The sequence below is a fragment of the Somniosus microcephalus genome, unplaced genomic scaffold, assembly GCF_052327205.1.
Source record: "Somniosus microcephalus isolate GS21.2 unplaced genomic scaffold, FLI_Smic_1.0 unresolved_chr5, whole genome shotgun sequence".
NCBI lineage: Eukaryota > Metazoa > Chordata > Chondrichthyes > Squaliformes > Somniosidae > Somniosus > Somniosus microcephalus.
This window is the reverse complement of record NW_028225183.1, coordinates 57,584,938-57,607,267: the sequence shown is the minus strand read 5'-3', so window position 1 is coordinate 57,607,267 and position 22,330 is coordinate 57,584,938.

The window sequence follows — 22,330 nt, the reverse complement described above, 5'->3', positions numbered from 1 at the left end:
CCCAATCTTCCACACTAACTACAACAGCTTGGCTGCAGCAAACTCTCCTGTACTAGAAAATGTGATCAGGCAAACTGGTTCACTGATGTCCTTCAGTCCGGCCGTCCTCCCCATTGTGGCCAACACTGACTCCAGCTCCACACCATTAAAGCTCTCTGAAATGGCCAATCGCTCAATCAGGAAACCGATTGGCAATAACCAACCCTCATCTCCTCAACCCAATTACCAATGGACAAAGGAAGCCCCCATCTCCTCAACTCAGCTACTGATGGACAATAATCAACCCCCATCTCTTCAACTCAACTATCAATGGACATAGGAAACCCCCATCTCCTCAACCCAACTACTGATGGGCAATAACCAACCCCCATCTCCTCAACCCAACCACCGATGGGCAATAATCAACCCCCATCTCCTCAACCCAACCACCGATGGACAATAACCAACCCCCATCTCCTCAACCCAACCACCGATGGACAATAACCAACCCCCATCTCCTCAACCCAACTACTGATGGGCAATAACCAACCCCCATCTCCTCAACCCAACTACTGATGTGCAATAACCAACCCCCATCTCCTCAACCCAACTACCAATGGACAATAACCAACCCCCATCTCCTCAACCCAACCACCGATGGGCAATAACCAACCCTCATCTCCTCAACCCAACTACTGATGTGCAATAACCAACCCCCATCTCCTCAACCCAACTACCAATGGACAATAACCAACCCCCATCTCCTCAACCCAACCACCGATGGGCAATAACCAACCCTCATCTCCTCAACCCAATTACTGATGTGCAATAACCAACCCCCATCTCCTCAACCCAACTACCAATGGACAATAACCAACCCCCATCTCCTCAACCCAACCACCGATGGGCAATAACCAACCCCCATCTCCTCAACCCAGCTACTGATGGGCAATAACCAACCCCCATCTCCTCAACCCAACCACCGATGGGCAATAACCAACCCCCATCTCCTCAACCCAGCTACTGATGGACAATAACCAACCCTCATCTCCTCAACCCAACTACTGATGGGCAATAACCAACCCCCAACTCCTCAACCCAACTACCGATGGGCAAAGATCAACCCCCATCTCCTCAATCCAACTACTGATGGGCAATACCCAACCCCCATCTCCTCAACCCAACTACTGATGGGCAATACCCAACCCCCATCTCCACAACCGAACTACTGATGGGCAATAACCAACCCTCATCTCCTCAATCCAACTACTGATGGGCAATACCCAACCCCCATCTCCTCAACCCAACTACTGATGGGCAAAGATCAACCCCCATCTCCTCAATCCAACTACCGATGGGCAAAGATCAACCCCCATCTCCTCAATCCAACTACTGATGGGCAATACCCAACCCCCATCTCCACAACCGAACTACTGATGGGCAATAACCAAGCCCCATCTCCTCAAGCCAACTACTGATGGGCAATAACCAACCCCCATCTCCACAACCAAACTACTGATGGACAATAATAAACCCCCACCTTTCACCATAAATTCATCAGAAACCCAGAAGAAGGATATTACTGCCGCCCCGTCATCGGGTGTGATCCCGGGATTCCCCGCCCAGGCACCGGGAGCGATCCCCAGGATTCCCGACACAGTCACTGGGAGTGATTCTCTCACTACTCCATCCCCAGGCTCAGGTCTCCCTCCCATCCCTGTCGATGTTAGTTGATTCCTTGCAGAATCCTAGATTCATAGAAAGTTACAGCACGGAAGGAGGCCATTTTGGCCCATCGTGTCCGCGCCGGCCAACAAAGAGCTATCCAGCCTAATCCCACTTCCCAGCTCTTGGTCTGTAGCCCTGCAGGTTAGAGCATCCCAAGTACACATCCAAGTACTTTTTAAATGTGGTTAGGATTCCTGCCTCTACCACCCTTTCAGGCAGTGAGTTCCAGACCCCCACAACCCTCTGGGTGAAGAAATTTCCTCTTAAATGCCCTCTAAACCTTCCGCCAATTACTTTAAATCTGTGCCCCCTGGTTTTTGACCTCTTTGCTAAGAGATATAGGTCCTTTCTATCCACTTTATCTAGGCCCCTCATAATTTTATACACCTCAATAAGGTCTCCCCTCAGCCTCCTCTGTTCCAAGGAAAACAGACCCAGCCTATCCAGTCTTTCCTCATAGCTAAGATTCTCTACTCCCAGCAACATCCTTGTAAATCTCCTCTGTACCCTCTCTAGTGCAATCACATCTTTCCTGTAATGTGGTGACCAGAACTACACGCAGTACTCTAGCTGAGGCCTAACTAGTGTTTTATACAGTTGAAGCATAACCTGCCCTGCTCTTGTATTCTATGCCACGGCTAATAAAGGCAAACATTCCGTATGCCTTCTTAACCATCTTATCTACCTGGCCTGCTACCTTCAGGGATCTGTGGACGTGCACTCCAAGGTCCCTTTGTTCCTCTACACTACTCAGTGTCCGACCATTTAATGTGTATTCCCTTTCCTTGTTAGCCCTCCCCAGTGCATTACCTCACACTTCTCCAGATTGAATTCCATTTGCCACTGTTCTGCCCACCTGACCAATTTATTGATATCTTCCTGCAGTCCACAGCTTCCTTCTTCAGTATTAACCACACAGCCGATTTTAGTATCATCTGCAAACTTCTTAATCATACCCCCTATATTCAAGTCTAGATCATTGATATACACCACAAAAAGCAAGGGACCTAGTACTGAGCCCTGCGGAACCCCACTGGAAACAGCCTTCCAGTCACAGAAACACCCATCAACCATTACCCTCTGCTTCCTGTCTCCGAGCCAGTTTTGAATCCAACTTGACACTTTGCCCTGGATCCCATGGGCTTTTAACTTTGTGACCAGTCTGCCATGTGGAACCTTATCAAAAGCCTTGCTAAAGTCCATATAAACTACATTAAATGCACTACCCTCATCTACCCTCCTTGTTACCTCCTTTAAAAAATTCAATCAAGTTTGTCAGACACGACCTTCCCTTAACAAATCCGTGCTGACTACGCTTGATTAATCCGTGTCTTTCTAAAACAAGATTTATCCTGTCCTTCAGAATTCTTTCAATATTCCGGGGTATAGAATCTTCAGGCGAGACAGAGGGAGGTGTAAAAGGGGAGGGGGTGTCGCAATATTAATCAAGGAGTCAATTACTGCTGTCAGGAGGGATGATATATTAGCGGGTTCCTCTAATGAGGCCATATGGGTTGAACTTAAAAACAAAAAGGGGGCTAGCACTTTGCTGGGAGTGCACTATAGGCCCCCAAACAGCCAGGGGGAGATAGAGGAACAGATATGTAGGCAAATCTCAGAGAAGTGTGCAAATAATAATTATAGTGGGGTGATGTGCCTCAATAATTCCGAGACTCGATGTTAGCGAAACAAAACAAGGCTTTTATTAACTTAGAAAGTAACACGTAAGAGAGAGAGGTATCTTCCTTCTGGAGACTGAGGCCAGACTGAGCTAGCTTACAAAAGGGGCCAGGTATGGGCGGAGCCCTACACACAGCACATTCCAGCACATTCCAATAAACAATACAATGAGGACTGGGGGAAGGGAAATGACACTGAAACCGACCACAGTCACAGGCAGTGATGAATGGAATATTTCATCACATTCACCCCTTCCATAGATTTAGTCTGTTCGGGGGTTTGATAGTCCTCTGCGACCGACGTGGCTGTTGTGGTGCCGCGGGTGTCGGCTGGGTGTCCCCGGTAGCCTCCTGGGTCTCTGCCGGGGGTGCCGCCAGGGTTGTTGAAGGGGTAGTTGGTGGGGGTGCCGTTGGTCGATGTTCTTCCGGGGGTGATGAAAGAGTAGTGGGTGGGTAAGAGTTGCTGTGATTGTTGTTGCTGCTATTGCCGTGGTTGTTGTCGATGCCGGCTGGGGCGACGTCTTTTATGGACACGGTGTCCTCCCTTCCGTCGGCGTGCCGGACATATGCGTATTGGGGGTTGGCGTGGAGTAGGTGTACTGGCTCCACGAGAGGGTCCGTCTTGTGGCCCCTCACATGCCTTCGCACAAGTACCGGACCTGGGGTGGAGAGCCATGACGGCATGGATACGCCTGAGGTGGATTTCCGGGGAAAGACAAACATTCGTTCATGAGGCGTGGCATTAGTGGCCGTACACAATAGCGACCGTATCGAATGGAGCACATCCGAGAGGACTTCCTGCCAGCGGGAGATAGGGAGGCCCTTGGTCCTTAGAGCTAGAGTGACTGCTTTCCATACTGTCCCGTTCTCTCGCTCCACTTGGCCGTTACCCCGGGGGTTGTAGCTGGTGGTACGGCTCGTGGCGATCCCCTTGGACAGCATGTACTGGCGTAGCTCTTCACTCATGAAGGACGCCCCCCTATCCGTATGGATGTAGCTCGGCATACCGAACAGGCAGAACAGGCTGTTGAGGCATTTAATGACCGTGGCGCTGGTCATGTCTGGGTAGGGGAAGGCGAATGGGAACCGGGAGTATTCGTCCACAATGTTCAGGAAGTAAACATTGCGGTCGACGGACGGGAGGGGGCCCTTGAAATCTAAGCTGAGCCGTTCAAAGGGCCGTGTAGCTTTGATTAAGTGGGCTCTATCTGGGCGGTAGAACCGAGGCTTGCACTCAGCGCAAGTGCGGTAGTTCCTGGTCAGAGACTGAACTTCCTCAATCGAGTAGGGTAAGTTACGGGACTTTATGAAGTGGAACAGCCGCGTGACCCCTGGGTGGCAGAGGTCGTTGTGGAGGGTTTGTAGCCGCTGGCACACATCCCTCGTGAGAGGGCGTCAGGGGATTCGTTAAGGGCCCCTGGCCGGTAAATGATGTCGTACTCGAAGGTGGAGAGCTCGATCCGCCACCTAAGAATCTTATCATTTTTAATCTTCCCCCTCTGTTTATTATTGAACATAAACGCTACCGACCGCTGGTCGGTAAGTAGGGTGAAGCGTTTGCCGGCTAGGTAGTGGCGCCAGTGGCGCACTGCCTCCACAATGGCTTGGGCCTCCTTTTCCACGGAGGAGTGTCTGATCTCGGGCCCTTGGAGGGTCCTCGAGAAGAAAGCTACGGGCCGCCCCGCCTGGTTGAGGGTGGCCGCCAAGGCGAAGTCAGACGCATCACTTTCCACTTGAAATGGAGTGTTCTCGTCCACTGCCTGTAGCGTGGCCCGCTCAATATCCTGCTTAATGCTTTTGAAGGCGGCGTGGGCCTCAGCAGAGAGCGGAAAAGAGGATGCTTTCAAGAGGGGGCGGGCTTTGTCGGAGTAGTTGGGGACCCATTGGGAATAGTAAGAAAATAACCCCAGGCACCTTTTCAGGGCTTTGGGAGTGTTGGGCAGGGGCAGCTCCCGTAGGGGGCGCAATCGGTCGGGGTCTGGTCCGATTTCCCCATTCTCTACCACGCTGCCTAGTATGCAGAGGCGCATGGTGTTGAAAACGCACTTGTCCTCGTTGTAGGTGAGGTTGAGTTTTTGTGCGGTTTCTAGGAACCTCTCGAGGTTCGAGTCGTGATCCTGCTGATTGTGGCCGCAGATGGTGACGTTGTCGAGGTAGGGGAAGGTTGCCTGCAAGTCGTGGTCATCGACCATGCGGTCCATCTCCCTCTGAAAAACCGAGACCCCATTCGTCACCCCAAAGGGGACTCTGAGGAATTGGTAGAGGCGTCCGTTCGCCTCGAAGGCGGTGTATGGGCGGTCCTCTGGTCTGATAGGGAGCTGGTGGTACGCTGACTTGAGGTCGATGGTGGAGAACACCCGGTATTGGGCGGTTTGGTTCACCATTTCTGATATGCGGGGTAGCGGGTAGGCGTCTAGTTGGGTGTACCTGTTGATCGTTTGACTATAGTCGATCACCATCTGTTTCTTCTCGCTACCCCTTACCACTACCACTTGGGCGCGCCACGGGCTGTTGCTGCGTTCAATAATGCGCTCTTTCAGGAGCCTGTCTACCTCGGTCGCGATAAACCGCCTGTCCTCCCAGCTGTACCTCCTGCTTTTGGTCGCTATTGGCCGGCAGTTAGGGGTAAGGTTCGCGAATAGCGAAGGCGGCTTTACCTTCAGGGTAGCCAGACCGCACACTGTGAAGGGCGGCTGGGACCCACCGTACTTGAGCGTGATGCTTTGGTGGTTGCACTGGAAATCCAGGCCCAAGATCACGCTCGCACATAGGTTCTTCATGATTAATACTTTAAAATGATCGTATACCGTTCCGTTAACGCCCAATTGTACCGTGCAGTAACCCAGAATGGTCGATGTCTGGGTTTTATCAGCCATAGAGATGGTACCCTGAGCAGGGACCACCTTTAGGGAGAGTTGTTGTGCCAGTTCAGGGTGGATAAAACTCTCCGTGCTTCCACTGTCAATTAAACATTTAACCCGGCACCCGTTTACCTCGATGTCCACCATTGATTTGGATAGCGGGTGCGGCCTGGTCTGGTCCACTGTGACCGATGCCACTGTAGGGCCCTGATCGATACAAGATGGCGTCCACGCTGTCTGCTCATAAGATGGCGGCCCCCACGAGGTCGGGCAAGATGGCGTCCAAGATGGCCGCTCCCACGGCGCACATGCGGCGGTGGCGGGTTTTCCGGCGGTTGGTTTTCCGGCGGGGTTCCCTCTGCACACCTTCCCGAAGTGCCCCTTCTTACCGCACTTAAAGCAGGTGGTGCCTTTCGCCGGGCACAGGTTTCTGGTGTGTTTTGGCTGCCCGCAGAAGTAGCAGTTGGGTCCCTGACGCGTCGCGGCTGTCGTAGGGCTTCTGGGGGGAGAGCGGGGCCCCGCCAGTGTCGGGCTGCCGGGCGGGGAAGATGCCTTCCAAGATGGCGGCGCCCTCGGTGCACACGTGGCGGCGTGGACGGCGCGGGCTGAAGAGTAGGCGTCCGAGTTTCTCTGGGCCACATCCAGGGATCGCGCGGTGTCCGCAGCCTGTTTCAGGTCCAACCCCGTTTTTTCCAGCAGTCTTTGCCGGATGTAAGTGGAGCTGAGGCCTGTGATAAATGCACCGCGAACAAGCTCGTCAGTGTACACTGCGGTTTTTACATCTCGGCACTTGCAGTCTTTGCCAAGCATTTTCAGGGTGCTTAGGAACTCCTCCACCGATTCCCCAGGTCGCTGTGCGCGAGTAGCGAGCAGATGCCTAGCATACACCTCATTCGTAGGCTGCTGGTAATGTGCCTTTAAGATGTCGCAGGCGGCCAGGTACGTATCGGCGTCTTGGATGAGGGGGTAAACCCGGTGGCTTACCCAATTCCGCAGAATTCCGAGTCTCATCCTCGCAGCGTCCGTAGCGTCTTTGACGGCTGCGGAATTGTCCAGGAAGAATTCCATACACTCAAACCAGTGTCCGAAGCATGCTGATGCGTCCGGAGCATGTTGATCCAAATCCAAACGTTCGGGTTTCAGGAGTTGATCCATAGTGTTGAAAAATAAGTTAATAAAATTGATGTGCTTCAATAATTCCGAGACTCGATGTTAGCGAAACAAAACAAGGCTTTTATTAACTTAGAAAGTAACACGTAAGAGAGAGAGGTATCTTCCTTCTGGAGACTGAGGCCAGACTGAGCTAGCTTACAAAAGGGGCCAGGTATGGGCGGAGCCCTACACACAGCACATTCCAGCACATTCCAATAAACAATACAATGAGGACTGGGGGAAGGGGAATGACACTGAAACCGACCACAGTCACAGGCAGTGATGAATGGAATATTTCATCACATGGGGGATTTCAACTTCCCCAATATTAACTGGGATAGTCAGAGTGTGAAAGGCTTAGAGGGTGCAGAATTCTTAAAGTGCATCCAGGAGAGCTTTTTGAGCCAGCATGTAGAAAGTCCTACAAGAGAGGGGGTGGTACTGGACCTAATTCTAGGGAATGTGGCCGGGCAAGTGGTAGAAGTGTTAGTAGGTGAGCACTTTGGTGACAGTGACCATAATTCGGTGAGATTTAAGGTAGTCATGGAAAAGGACAAGGATGGACCGGAAATAAAGGTTCTAAATTGGGGGAAGGCCGATTTTAATATGATTCAATTCAATTCAATTCAATTCAATTTTATTTGTCATATATGCAGCAGACGTGTGTACTGCACAATGAAATGTTGATTTTTACGAGTCCTCCCAACATTGGAATAAATATGGCATAACAATAATAAAATACTAATAGAAATACTAATAGAAAGACAGTAATAATAAATAAAACAACAGTAATAAATAATAATAAATTAATTGTTCATGAGTCTTATGGCCTTGGGGTAGAAGCTGTTTCGAAACCTGTTGGTATGAGACCGTATGCTTCGGTATCTCTTACCGGACGGGAGCAGGGCAAAGAGGTTGTGGCTGGGGTGACTCGCGTCTTTAATGATTCTCAGGGCCTTCCCCCGGCACCTCTCGGGGTAGATATCCTGCACAGCAGGTAGTTTAATTCCTATAGTGTGTTGTGCAGCTTTCACTACCATCTGTAGAGCCTTGCGGTCTGTGGCGGTGCAGTTGCTATACCAGGTAGTGATGCAGCCGGACAGGATACTCTCGATGGTGCACCGGTAGAAGTTGGTGAGAATCTGGGGGGCCATTCCAAATTTCTTCAGTCTCCTGAGGAAGAACAGGCGTTGGCATGCCTTCTTGGTTACAACGTCGATGTGATGGGACCACGTTAAGTCCTCCGTAATGAATACACCCAGGAATTTGAAGCTGCTGACCTTCTCCACCTCAGCCCCTTCGATGTAGATTGGGGTGTGTCCCTCCCCCGCTGCAGGATCTGGCCAATGTGGACTGGGATCAGCTACTTGAAGGAAAATCCACATCGGAGCAATGGGAGCCTTTCAGAAAGGAAATTGAGAGAGTACAATGGCAACATGTTCCCGTAAAGGTCAAGGGTGGGACCAACAAGCCCAGGGAACCTTGGATGTCAAGGGATATACGAGAATGGATTAGGAAAAAAAGGGTGGCTTTTGGCTGATACAAAGGACAAAAGACAGAGGAAGCCCTAGAGGAGTATAAAAAGTGCAGGGGGATACTTAAAAAAGAAATTAGGAGAGTGAGGAGGGGCCATGAAATAACACTGGCGAGCAAAATAAAGGAAAATCCTAAGGTGTTTTATAAGTATACTAACTAGGGGGGCCCGGCGTTGCCAAGGCTTTTTTGTAAAACAGCAGTTTACAGGGCCGCGCGGTTTACGGCCGGCCGCTGCCGCTCCCCCGCTCTGTGTCTCGGGCCGAGCGGTTGTGAGGCCCGGCCCGAGTGACCCCAACTCTGAGGGGGAGAGAGAGAGACTGGGGGGGAGAGAGAGAGAGACGATGGGGGAGAGAGAGTAGAGAGACTAGGGGGAGAGAGAGGAGAGAGACTGGGGAGAGAGAGAGAGAGAATGGGGAGATAGAGAGAGAGAGAGAGACTGGGGGAGAGAGAGGAGGGAGACTGGGGAGAGAGAGAGAGAGAGAGAATGGGGAGATAGAGAGAGACTGAGGGGGAGAGAGAGAGACTGGGGGAGAGAGACTGGGGGAGAGAGAGAGAGAGAATGGGGAGATAGAGAGAGAGAGAGAGAGAGAATGGGGAGATAGAGAGAGAGAGAGAGACTGAGGGGGAGAGAGAGAGAGACTGGGGGAGAGAGAGAGAGACGGGGGAAGGGAGAGAGAGACTGGGGAGAGAGAGACTGGGGAGATAGAGAGAGACAGACGGGGGAGAGAGAGTAGAGAGACTGGGGGGAGAGAGAGGAGAGAGACTGGGGAGAGAGAGAGAGAGGATGGGGAGATAGAGAGAGAGAGAGACTGAGGGGGAGAGAGAGAGACTGGGGGAGAGAGACTGGGGGAGAGAGAGAGACGGGGGAAGGGAGAGAGAGACTGGGGAGAGAGAGAGACTGGGGAGATAGAGAGAGAGAGAGCGCGCGAGAGAGATTGGGGAGAGAGAGAGAGACTGGAGGAGGGAGAGACTGGAGGAGAGAGAGATGGAGAGAGAGAGAGACTGTGAGAGAGACTGGAGGAGGGAGAGTCTGGAGGAGAGAGAGACTGGGAGACTGGGGGAGAGAGAGAGACTGGGAGAGAGAGAGAGCGCGAGACTAAGGGGCGAGAGAGAGAGAGAGATAGAGAGACTGGGGGAAGAGATAGAGAGACTGGGAGACAGAGAGAGAGATAAAGAGATGGGGAGAGAGAGAGAGATTGGGGGGAGAGAGAGGGAGAGGGCTAGAAATTCGGTATCACCCCATTTGGAGAGGGAATGAGAGAGAGAGAGGGAAGGAGAGAGAGACAGAGAGGGAAGGAGAGAGAGACAGAGAGGGAAGGAGAGAGACTGGGGGAGAGAGAGAGAGAGAGACGGGGAGATAGAGAGAGAGAGAGAGACTGGGGAGATAGAGAGAGAGACTGAGGGGGGAGCTTAAAAGTGGATAAATCCCCAGGCCCGGACAAGATGTATCCCAGGTTACTATGTGAGGCAAAGGAGGAGATTGCAGGGGCTCTGACACAAATTTTCAGAACCTCTCTGGCCACAGGGGATGTGCCAGAGGACTGGAGAACAGCTAATGTAGTACCATTATTCAAGAAGGGTAGTAGGGATAAACCAGGGAATTACAGGCCAGTGAGTCTAACATCTGTGGTGGGGAAATTATTGGAAAAAATTCTGAGGGACAGAATTAGTCTCCACTTGGGAGATTGCCAGCATGACTTTGTCAAGGGAAGATCATGTCTGACCAATTTGATTGAATTTTTCGAGGGGGTGACTAGGTGTGTGGATGAGTGTAGTGCAGTGGATGTGGTTTACATGGATTTCAGTAAGGCTTTCGATAAAGTCGCGCATAGGAGACTGGCCAGGAAGGTAAGAGCCCATGGGATCCAGGGTGCCTTGGCACGTTGGATCCAAAACTGTCTTAGTGGCAGAAGGCAGAGGGTGATGTTGGAAGGTTGTTTTTGTGACTAGAAGCCTGTGTCCAGTGGGGTACCGCAGGGATCGGTGCTGGGTCCCTTGCTGTTTGTGGTCTACATTATTGATTTGGATGTGAATGTAAAAGGTATGATCAGTAAGTTCGCAGATGACACCAAAATTGGTGGGGTGGTAAATAGCGAGGCGGGAAGCCTCAGGCTACAGGACGATATAGATGGGTTGGTCAGATGGGCGGAACAGTGGCAAATGGAATTTAACCTTGAAAAGTGTGAGGTGATGCATTTTGGACGGACTAACAAGGCAAGGGAATACACAATGAATGGTAAGACAGAGGATCAGAGGGACCTTGGTGTGCATGTACATAGATCCCTGAAGGCAGCAGAACAGGTGGATCAGGTGGTTAAAAAGGCATATGGGATACTTGCCTTCATTAGCCGAGGCATAGAATATAAGAGCAGGGAGGTTATGATGGAGCTGTACAAAACGCTGGTAAGGCCACAGCTGGAGTACTGTGTGCAGTTCTGGTCGCCACACTATAGGAAGGATGTGATTGCTTTGGAGAGGGTGCAGAGGAGATTTACCAGGATGTTACCTTGTCTGGAGCGCTTCAGCTATGAAGAAAGACTGGACAGGCTGGGGTTGTTTTCCTTGGAGCAGAGAAGGCTGAGGGGGGACCTGATTGAGGTGTACAAAATTATATGGGGCATAGATAGGGTAGATAGAAAGTAACTTTTCCCCTTAGTAGAGGGGTCAATAACAAGGGGGCATAGTTTCAAGGCAAGGGGCAGGAGGTTTAGAGGGGATTTGAGGAAAAACTTTTTCACCCAGAGGTGAGAGAGGGTGGTTCAGTCTGAGAGAGGACGGTTCAGTCTGAGAGAGGGGACGGTTCAGTCTGAGAGGGGACGGTTCAGTCTGAGAGAGGGACGGTTCAGTCTGAGAGGGGACGGTTCAGTCTGAGAGAGGGGGGTTCAGTCTGAGAGAGGGGACGGTTCAGTCTGAAGAGGGGGCGGTTCAGTCTGAGAGAGGGGGCGGTTCAGTCTGAGAGGGGACGGTTCAGTTTGAGAGAGGGCGGTTCAGTTTGAGAGAGGGACGGTTCAGTCTGAGAGAGGGTGGGTTCAGTCTGAGACGGGGCGGTTCAGTCTGAGAGAGGGGATGATTCAGTCTGAGAGAGGGGGGTTCAGTCTGAGAGAGGGGGTTTCAGTCTGAGAGAGAGACGGTTCAGTCTGAGAGAGGGTGGGTTCAGTCTGAGATGGGGCGGTTCAGTCTGAGAGGGGGGTTCAGTCTGAGAGAGGGGGCGGTTCAGTCTGAGAGAGGGACGGTTCAGTCTGAGAGAGGGGGGTTCAGTCTGAGAGAGGGGGTGTTCAGTCTGAGAGAGGGACGGTTCAGTCTGAGAGAGGGGGGTTCAGTCTGAGAGAGGGGGTGTTCAGTCTGAGAGAGGGGGGTTCAGTCCGAGAGAGGGGACGGTTCAGTCTGAGAGAGGGACGGTTCAGTCTGAGAGAGGGGGGGGTTCAGTCTGAGAGAGGGGGCGGTTCAGTCTGAGAGAGGGGACGGTTCAGTCTGAGAGAGGGGGCGGTTCAGTCTGAGAGAGGGGGCGGTTAAGTCTGAGAGAGGGCGGTTCAGTTTGAGAGAGGGCGGTTCAGTCTGAGAGAGGGTGGGTTCAGTCTGAGACGGGCCGGTTCAGTCTGAGAGAGGGCGGTTCAGTCTGAGAGAGGGGGTTCAGTCTGAGAGAGGGGACGGTTCAGTCTGAGAGAGGGGACGGTTCAGTCTGAGAGAGGGGGGTTCAGTCTGAGAGAGGGGGCGGTTCAGTCTGAGAGAGGGGGGTTCAGTCTGAGAGAGGGGACGGTTCAGTCTGAGAGAGGGGACGGTTCAGTCTGAGAGAGGGGACGGTTCAGTCTGAGAGAGGGAGGTTCAGTCTGAGAGAGGGGGGGTTCAGTCTGAGACGGGCCGGTTCAGTCTGAGAGGGGACGGTTCAGTCTGAGAGAGGGGACGGTTCAGTCTGAGAGAGGGGGGTTCAGTCTGAGAGAGGGGGGTTCAGTCTGAGAGAGGGGGCGGTTCAGTCTGAGAGAGGGGGGTTCAGTCTGAGAGAGGGGGCGGTTCAGTCTGAGAGAGGGGACGGTTCAGTCTGAGAGAGGGGGCGGTTCAGTCTGAGAGAGGGGGGTTCAGTCTGAGAGAGGGGACGGTTCAGTCTGAGAGAGGGGGCGGTTCAGTCTGAGAGAGGGGACGGTTCAGTCTGAGAGAGGGGGCGGTTCAGTCTGAGAGAGGGAGGTTCAGTCTGAGAGAGGGGGGGTTCAGTCTGAGAGAGGGGACGGTTCAGTCTGAGAGAGGGGACGGTTCAGTCTGAGAGAGGGGGCGGTTCAGTCTGAGAGAGGGTGGGTTCAGTCTGAGACGGGCCGGTTCAGTCTGAGAGGGGGGTTCAGTCTGAGAGAGGGGGACGGTTCAGTCTGAGAGAGGGGGCGGTTCAGTCTGAGAGAGGGACGGTTCAGTCTGAGAGAGGGACGGTTCAGTCTGAGAGAGGGGGTTCAGTCTGAGAGGGGGTGGTTCAGTCTGAGAGAGGGACGGTTCAGTCTGAGAGAGGGACGGTTCAGTCTGAGAGAGGGGGTTCAGTCTGAGAGGGGGTGGTTCAGTCTGAGAGAGGGACGGTTCAGTCTGAGAGAGGGACGGTTCAGTCAGAGAGAGGGGACGGTTCAGTCTGAGAGAGGGGGGGTTCAATCTGAGAGAGGGGGCGGTTCAGTCTGAGAGAGGGGGGGTTCAGTCTGAGAGAGGCGAAGGTTCAGTCTGAGAGAGGGGACGGTTCAGTCTGAGAGAGGGGGGTTCAGTCTGAGAGAGGGGTGTGCAGTCTGAGAGAGGGACGGTTCAGTCTGAGAGAGGGGGGTTCAGTCTGAGAGAGGGGTGTGCAGTCTGAGAGAGGGGACGGTTCAGTCTGAGAGAGGGGACGGTTCAGTCTGAGAGAGGGGGTTCAGTCTGAGAGAGGGAGGTTCAGTCTGAGAGAGGGGGGTTCAGTCTGAGAGAGTGGGGTTCAGTCTGAGAGAGAGGACGGTTCAGTCAGAGAGGGCGGTTGAGTCTGAGAGACGGGACGGTTCAGTCTGAGAGAGGGGGGTTCAGTCTGAGAGAGGGGGGTTCAGTCTGAAAGAGGGACGGTTCAGTCTGAGACAGGGGTCGGTTCAGTCTGAGAGAGGGGGGTTCAGTCTGAGACGGGGCTGTTCAGTCTGAGAGAGGGCGGTTGAGTCTGAGAGACGGGACGGTTCAGTCTGAGAGAGGGGGGTTCAGTCTGAGAGAGGGGGGTTCAGTCTGAAAGAGGGACGGTTCAGTCTGAGACGGGTCGGTTCAGTCTGAGAGAGGGGGGTTCAGTCTGAGAGAGGGGACGGTTCATTCTGAGAGAGGGGGTTCAGCCTGAGAGAGGGGACGGTTCAGTCTGAGAGAGGGGGCGCTTCAGTCTGAGAGAGGGGGTTCAGCCTGAGAGAGGGTCGGTTCAGTCTGAAAGAGCGGACAGTTCAGTCTGAGAGAGGGGTTCAGTCTGAGACGGCTTGGTTCAGTCTGAGAGAGGGACGGTTCAGTCTGAGAGAGGGACGGTTCAGTCTGAGAGAGGGGGTTCAGTCTGAGACGGCTTGGTTCAGTCTGAGAGAGGGACGGTTCAGTCTGAGAGAGGGACGGTTCAGTCTGAGAGAGGGACGGTTCAGTCTGAGAGAGGGGACGGTTCAGTCTGAGAGAGGGGGCGCTTCAGTCTGAGAGAGGGGGTTCAGCCTGAGAGAGGGGGCGGTTTAGTCTGAGAGAGGGGGTGGTTCAGTCTGAGAGAGGGACGGTTCAGTCTGAGAGAGGGACGGTTCAGTCTGAGAGAGGGGGTTCAGTCTGAGAGGGGGTGGTTCAGTCTGAGAGAGGGACGGTTCAGTCTGAGAGAGGGACGGTTCAGTCAGAGAGAGGGGACGGTTCAGTCTGAGAGAGGGGGGGTTCAATCTGAGAGAGGGGGCGGTTCAGTCTGAGAGAGGGGGGGTTCAGTCTGAGAGAGGCGAAGGTTCAGTCTGAGAGAGGGGCTTCAGTCTGAGAGAGGGGGGTTCAGTCTGAGAGAGGGGGGGTTCAGTCTGAGAGGGGGGGGTTCAGTCTGAGAGAGGGGACAGTTCAGTCTGAGAGAGGGGGGATCAGTCTGAGAGAGAGGGCGGTTCAGTCTGAGAGAGGGGACGGTTCAGTCTGAGAGAGGGTGGTTCAGTCTGAGAGAGGGGACGGTTCAGTCTGAGCGAGGCAGGGTTCAGTCTGAGAGGGGACAGTTCAGTCTGAGATAGGGCCGTTCAGTCTGAGAGAGGGGGGGTTCAGTCTGAGATAGGGCGGTTCAGTCTGAGAGTGGGGGGGTTCAGTCTGAGATAGGGCGGTTCAGTCTGAGAGAGGGGGCGTTTCAGTCTGAGAGAGGGGGTTCAGTCTGAGAGAGGGGGCGGTTCAGTCTGTGAGAGGAGACGGTTCAGTACGAGAGAGGGGGTCAATCTGAGAGGGGGTCGTTCAGTCTGAGAGAGGGACGGTTCAGTCTGAGAGGGGGCGGCTCAGTCTGAGAGAGGGGACGGTTCAGTCTGAGAGAGGCCGGTTCAGTCTGAGAGAGGGACGGTTCAGTCTGAGAGAGGGGTTCAGTCTGAGAGAGGGGACGGTTCAGTCTGAGAGAGGGACGGTTCAGTCTGAGAGAGGGGGGTTCAGTCTGAGACGGGCCGGTTCAGTCTGAGAGGGGGGTTCAGTCTGAGAGAGGGGACGGTTCAGTCTGAGAGAGGGGGGTTCAGTCTGAGAGAGGGGTGTGCAGTCTGAGAGAGGGACGGTTCAGTCTGAGAGAGGGGGGTTCAGTCTGAGAGAGGGGTGTGCAGTCTGAGAGAGGGGACGGTTCAGTCTGAGAGAGGGGACGGTTCAGTCTGAGAGAGGGGGCGGTTCAGTCTGAGAGAGGGAGGTTCAGTCTGAGAGAGGGGGGTTCAGTCTGAGAGAGGGGGGTTCAGTCTGAGAGAGAGGACGGTTCAGTCAGAGAGGGCGGTTGAGTCTGAGAGACGGGACGGTTCAGTCTGAGAGAGGGGGGTTCAGTCTGAGAGAGGGGTTTCAGTCTGAAAGAGGGACGGTTCAGTCTGAGACAGGGGTCGGTTCAGTCTGAGAGAGGGGGGTTCAGTCTGAGACGGGGCTGTTCAGTCTGAGAGAGGGCGGTTGAGTCTGAGAGACGGGACGGTTCAGTCTGAGAGAGGGGGGTTCAGTCTGAGAGAGGGGGGTTCAGTCTGAAAGAGGGACGGTTCAGTCTGAGACGGGTCGGTTCAGTCTGAGAGAGGGGGGTTCAGTCTGAGAGAGGGGACGGTTCATTCTGAGAGAGGGGGTTCAGCCTGAGAGAGGGGACGGTTCAGTCTGAGAGAGGGGGCGCTTCAGTCTGAGAGAGGGGGTTCAGCCTGAGAGAGGGTCGGTTCAGTCTGAAAGAGCGGACAGTTCAGTCTGAGAGAGGGGTTCAGTCTGAGACGGCTTGGTTCAGTCTGAGAGAGGGGCGGTTCAGTCTGAGAGAGGGACGGTTCAGTCTGAGAGAGGGACGGTTCAGTCTGAGAGAGGGGGTTCAGTCTGTGAGAGGGGGGTTCAGTCTGAGAGAGGCAACGGTTCAGTCTTAGAGAGGGGCTGTTCAGTCTGAGAGAGGGGCGTTCAGTCTGAGAGAGGGGGTTCATTCTGAGAGAGGGAACGGTTCAGTCTGAGAGAGGGACGGTTCAGTCTGAGAGAGGGGAGGTTCAGTCTGAGAAAGGGGGCGGTTCAGTCTGAGAGAGGGGTGGTTCAGTCTGAGAGAGGGGACGGTTCATTCTGAGAGAGGGGGTTCAGTCTGAGAGGGGGTGGTTCAGTCTGAGAGAGGGACGGTTCAGTCTGAGAGAGGGACGGTTCAGTCTGAGAGAGGGGGTTCAGTCTGAGAGGGGGTGGTTCAGTCTGAGAGAGGGACGGTTCAGTCTGAGAGAGGGACGGTTCAGTCTGAGAGAGGGGACGGTTCAGTCTGAGAGAGGGGGCGCTTCAGTCTGAGAGAGGGGGTTCAGCCTGAGAGAGGGGGCGGTTTAGTCTGAGAGAGGGGGTGGTTCAGTCTGAGAGAGGGACGGTTCAGTCTGAGAGAGGGACGGTTCAGTCTGAGAGAGGGGGTTCAGTCTGAGAGGGGGTGGTTCAGTCTGAGAGAGGGACGGTTCAGTCTGAGAGAGGGACGGTTCAGTCAGAGAGAGGGGACGGTTCAGTCTGAGAGAGGGGGGGTTCAATCTGAGAGAGGGGGCGGTTCAGTCTGAGAGAGGGGGGGTTCAGTCTGAGAGAGGCGAAGGTTCAGTCTGAGAGAGGGGCTTCAGTCTGAGAGAGGGGGGTTCAGTCTGAGAGAGGGGGGGTTCAGTCTGAGAGGGGGGGGTTCAGTCTGAGAGAGGGGACAGTTCAGTCTGAGAGAGGGGGGATCAGTCTGAGAGAGAGGGCGGTTCAGTCTGAGAGAGGGGACGGTTCAGTCTGAGAGAGGGTGGTTCAGTCTGAGAGAGGGGGTTCAGTCTGAGAGAGGGGGCGGTTCAGTCTGAGAGAGGATGGTTCAGCCTGAGAGTGGGGGGGTTCAGTCTGAGATAGGGTGGTTCAGTCTGAGAGAGGGGGCGGTTCAGTCTGAGAGAGGGGCGTTTCAGTCTGAGAGAGGGGGTTCAGTCTGAGAGAGGGGGCGGTTCAGTCTGTGAGAGGGGATGGTTCAGTACGAGAGAGGGGGTCAATCTGAGAGGGGGTCGTTCAGTCTGAGAGAGGGACGGTTCAGTCTGAGAGAGGGACGGTTCAGTCTGAGAGAGGGGTCGGTTCAGTCTGAGAGAGGGGGCGGTTCAGTCTGAGAGAGGGGGTTCAGTCTGAGATGGGGTGGTTAAGTCTGAGAGAGGGACGGTTCAGTCTGAGAGAGGGGTGGTTCAGTCTGAGAGAGGGGACGGTTCATTCTGAGAGAGGGGGTTCAGCCTGAGAGGGGGTGGTTCAGTCTGAGAGAGGGGACGGTTCAGTCTGAGAGAGGGGGCGGTTCATTCTGAGAGAGGGGGTTCAGTCTGAGACGGCTTGGTTCAGTCTGAGAGAGGGGCGGTTCAGTCTGAGAGAGGGGACGGTTCAGTCTGAGAGAGGGGTGGTTCAGTCTGAGAGAGGGGACGGTTCAGTCTGAGAGAGGGGGTTCAGTCTGAGATGGGGTGGTTCAGTCTGAGAGAGGAGCGGTTCAGTCTGAGAGAGGGGGTTCAGTCTGAGAGGGGGTGGTTCAGTCTGAGAGAGGGATGGTTCAGTCTGAGAGAGGGCGTTCAGTCTGAGAGAGGGACGGTTCAGTCTGAGAGAGGGCGTTCAGTCTGAGAGAGGGACGGTTCAGTCTGAGAGAGGGGACGGTTCATTCTGAGAGAGGGGGTTCAGTCTGAGAGGGGGTGTTCAGTCTGAGAGAGGGACGGTTCAGTCTGAGAGAGGGCGTTCAGTCTGAGAGAGGGACGGTTCAGTCTGAGAGAGGGACGGTTCAGTCAGAGAGAGGGGACGGTTCAGTCTGAGAGAGGGGGGGTTCAATCTGAGAGAGGGGGCGGTTCAGTCTGAGAGAGGGGGGGTTCAGTCTGAGAGAGGCGAAGGTTCAGTCTGAGAGAGGGGCTTCAGTCTGAGAGAGGGGGGTTCAGTCTGAGAGAGGGGTGGTTCAGTCTGAGAGAGGGGACGGTTCAGTCTGAGAGAGGGGTGGTTCAGTCTGAGAGAGGGGACGGTTCATTCTGAGAGAGGGGGTTCAGTCTGAGAGGGGGTGGTTCAGTCTGAGAGAGGGATGGTTCAGTCTGAGAGAGGGCGTTCAGTCTGAGAGAGGGACGGTTCAGTCTGAGAGAGGGCGTTCAGTCTGAGAGAGGGACGGTTCAGTCTGAGAGAGGGACGGTTCAGTCAGAGAGAGGGGACGGTTCAGTCTGAGAGAGGGGGGGTTCAATCTGAGAGAGGGGGCGGTTCAGTCTGAGAGAGGGGGGGTTCAGTCTGAGAGAGGCGAAGGTTCAGTCTGAGAGAGGGGCTTCAGTCTGAGAGAGGGGGGTTCAGTCTGAGAGAGGGGTGGTTCAGTCTGAGAGGGGGGGGTTCAGTCTGAGAGAGGGGACGGTTCAGTCTGAGAGAGGGGGGATCAGTCTGAGAGAGAGGGCGGTTCAGTCTGAGAGAGGGGGTTCAGTCTGAGAGAGGGTGGTTCAGTCTGAGAGAGGGGGTTCAGTCTGAGAGAGGGTGGTTCAGTCTGAGAGAGAGGGCGGTTCAGTCTGAGAGAGGGGACGGTTCAGTCTGAGAGAGGGGGCAGTTCAGTCTGAGAGAGGGGCGGTTCAGTCTGAGAGAGGGGGTTCAGTCTGAGAGAGGGGACGGTTCAGTCTGAGAGAGGGGGCAGTTCAGTCTGAGAGAGGGGACGGTTCAGTCTGAGAGAGGGGACGGTTCAGTCTGAGCGAGGCAGGGTTCAGTCTGAGAGAGAGGACGGTTCAGTCTGAGATAGGGCCGTTCAGTCTGAGAGAGGATGGTTCAGCCTGAGAGTGGGGGGGTTCAGTCTGAGATAGGGCGGTTCAGTCTGAGAGAGGGGGCGGTTCAGTCTGAGAGAGGGGCGTTTCAGTCTGAGAGAGGGGGTTCAGTCTGAGAGAGGGGGCGGTTCAGTCTGTGAGAGGGGATGGTTCAGTACGAGAGAGGGGGTCAATCTGAGAGGGGGTCGTTCAGTCTGAGAGAGTGACGGTTCAGTCTGAGAGAGGGACGGTTCAGTCTGAGAGAGCGGTCGGTTCAGTCTGAGAGAGGGGGCGGTTCAGTCTGAGAGAGGGGGTTCAGTCTGAGAGAGGGGGTTCAGTCTGAGAGAGGGGGTTCAGTCTGAGAGAGGGTGGTTAAGTCTGAGAGAGGGACGGTTCAGTCTGAGAGAGGGGTGGTTCAGTCTGAGAGAGGGGACGGTTCATTCTGAGAGAGGGGGTTCAGCCTGAGAGAGGGTGTTCAGTCTAAGAGAGGGACGGTTCAGTCTGAGAGAGGGACGGTTCAGTCTGAGAGAGGGGGTTCAGTCTGAGAGGGGGTGGTTCAGTCTGAGAGAGGGACGGTTCAGTCTGAGAGAGGGACGGTTCAGTCTGAGAGAGCGGACGGTTCAGTCTGAGAGAGGGGTTCAGTCTCAGACGGCTTGGTTCAGTCTGAGAGAGGGGCGGTTCAGTCTGAGAGAGGGACGGTTCAGTCTGAGAGAGGGACGGTTCAGTCTGAGAGAGGGGCGGTTCAGTCTGAGAGAGGGCCGTTCAGTCTGAGAGAGGATGGTTCAGCCTGAGAGTGGGGGGGTTCAGTCTGAGATAGGGCGGTTCAGTCTGAGAGAGGGGGCGTTTCAGTCTGAGAGAGGGGGTTCAGTCTGAGAGAGGGGGCGGTTCAGTCTGTGAGAGGGGATGGTTCAGTACGAGAGAGGGGGTCAATCTGAGAGGGGGTCGTTCAGTCTGAGAGAGTGACGGTTCAGTCTGAGAGAGGGACGGTTCAGTCTGAGAGAGCGGTCGGTTCAGTCTGAGAGAGGGGGCGGTTCAGTCTGAGAGAGGGGGTTCAGTCTGAGATGGGGTGGTTCAGTCTGAGAGAGGGGACGGTTCATTCTGAGAGAGGGGGTTCAGCCTGAGAGAGGGTGTTCAGTCTAAGAGAGGGACGGTTCAGTCTGAGAGAGGGACGGTTCAGTCTGAGAGAGGGGTTCAGTCTGAGAGGGGGTGGTTCAGTCTGAGAGAGGGACGGTTCAGTCTGAGAGAGGGACGGTTCAGTCTGAGAGAGCGGACGGTTCAGTCTGAGAGAGGGGTTCAGTCTGAGACGGCTTGGTTCAGTCTGAGAGAGGGGCGGTTCAGTCTGAGAGAGGGACGGTTCAGTCTGAGAGAGGGACGGTTCAGTCTGAGAGAGGGGCGGTTCAGTCTGAGAGAGGGACGGTTCAGTCTGAGAGAGGGGGCGGTTCAGTCTGAGAGAGGGGACGGTTCAGTCTGAGAGAGGGAGGTTCAGTCTGAGAGAGGGACGGTTCAGTCTGAGAGAGGGGGTTCAGTCTGTGAGAGGGGGGTTCAGTCTGAGAGAGGCAACGGTTCAGTCTTAGAGAGGGGCTGTTCAGTCTGAGAGAGGGGCATTCAGTCTGAGAGAGGGGGTTCATTCTGAGAGAGGGAACGGTTCAGTCTGAGAGAGGGACGGTTCAGTCTGAGAGAGGGGAGGTTCAGTCTGAGAGAGGGGGCGGTTCAGTCTGAGAGAGGGGTGGTTCAGTCTGAGAGAGGGGACGGTTCATTCTGAGAGAGGGGGTTCAGTCTGAGAGGGGGTGGTTCAGTCAGAGAGGGACGGTTCAGTCTGAGAGAGGGACGGTTCAGTCTGAGAGAGGGGGTTCAGTCTGAGAGGGGGTGGTTCAGTTTGAGAGAGGGACGGTTCAGTCTGAGAGAGGGACGGTTCAGTCTGAGAGAGGGGACGGTTCAGTCTGAGAGAGGGGGCGCTTCAGTCTGAGAGAGGGGGTTCAGCCTGAGAGAGGGGCGGTTCAGTCTGAGAGAGGGGCGGTTCAGTCTGAGAGAGGGGGTTCAGTCTGAGATGGGGTGGTTCAGTCTGAGAGAGGGACGGTTCAGTCTGAGAGAGGGGTAGTTCAGTCTGAGAGAGGGGACGGTTCATTCTGAGAGGGGGTTCAGTCTGAGAGGGGGTGGTTCAGTCTGAGAGATGGACGGTTCAGTCTGAGAGCGGGACGGTTCAGTCTGAGAGAGGGGGTTCAGTCTGAGAGGGGGTGGTTCAGTCTGAGAGAGGGACGGTTCAGTCTGAGAGAGGGGGGGTTCAGTCTGAGAGAGGGGGCGGTTCAGTCTGAGAGAGGGGGGGTTCAGTCTGAGAGAGGCGAAGGTTCAGTCTGAGAGAGGGGCTTCAGTCTGAGAGAGGGGGGTTCAGTCTGAGAGAGGGGGGGTTCAGTCTGAGAGGGGGGGTTCAGTCTGAGAGAGGGGACGGTTCAGTCTGAGAGAGGGGGGATCAGTCTGAGAGAGAGGGCGGTTCAGTCTGAGAGAGGGGGGTTCAGTCTGAGAGAGGGGGGGTTCAGTCTGAGAGGGGGGGTTCAGTCTGAGAGAGGGGACGGTTCAGTCTGAGAGAGGGGGTTCAGTCTGAGAGAGAGGGCGGTTCAGTCTGAGAGAGGGGACGGTTCAGTCTGAGAGAGGGGACGGTTCAGTCTGAGAGAGGGGGGTTCAGTCTGAGAGAGGGGCTTTCAGTCTGAGAGAGGGGACGGTTCAGTCTGAGAGAGGGGACGGTTCAGTCTGAGAGAGGGGACGGTTCAGTCTGAGAGAGGGGACGGTTCAGTCTGAGAGAGGGGATGGTTCAGTCTGAGAGAGGGGACGGTTCAGTCTGAGAGAGGGGACGGTTCAGTCTGAGCGAGGCAGGGTTCAGTCTGAGAGGGGACAGTTCAGTCTGAGATAGAGCCGTTCAGTCTGAGAGAGGATGGTTCAGCCTGAGAGTGGGGGGGTTCAGTCTGAGATAGGGCGGTTCAGTCTGAGAGAGGGGGCGTTTCAGTCTGAGAGAGGGGGTTCAGTCTGAGAGAGGGGTCGGTTCAGTCTGAGAGAGGGG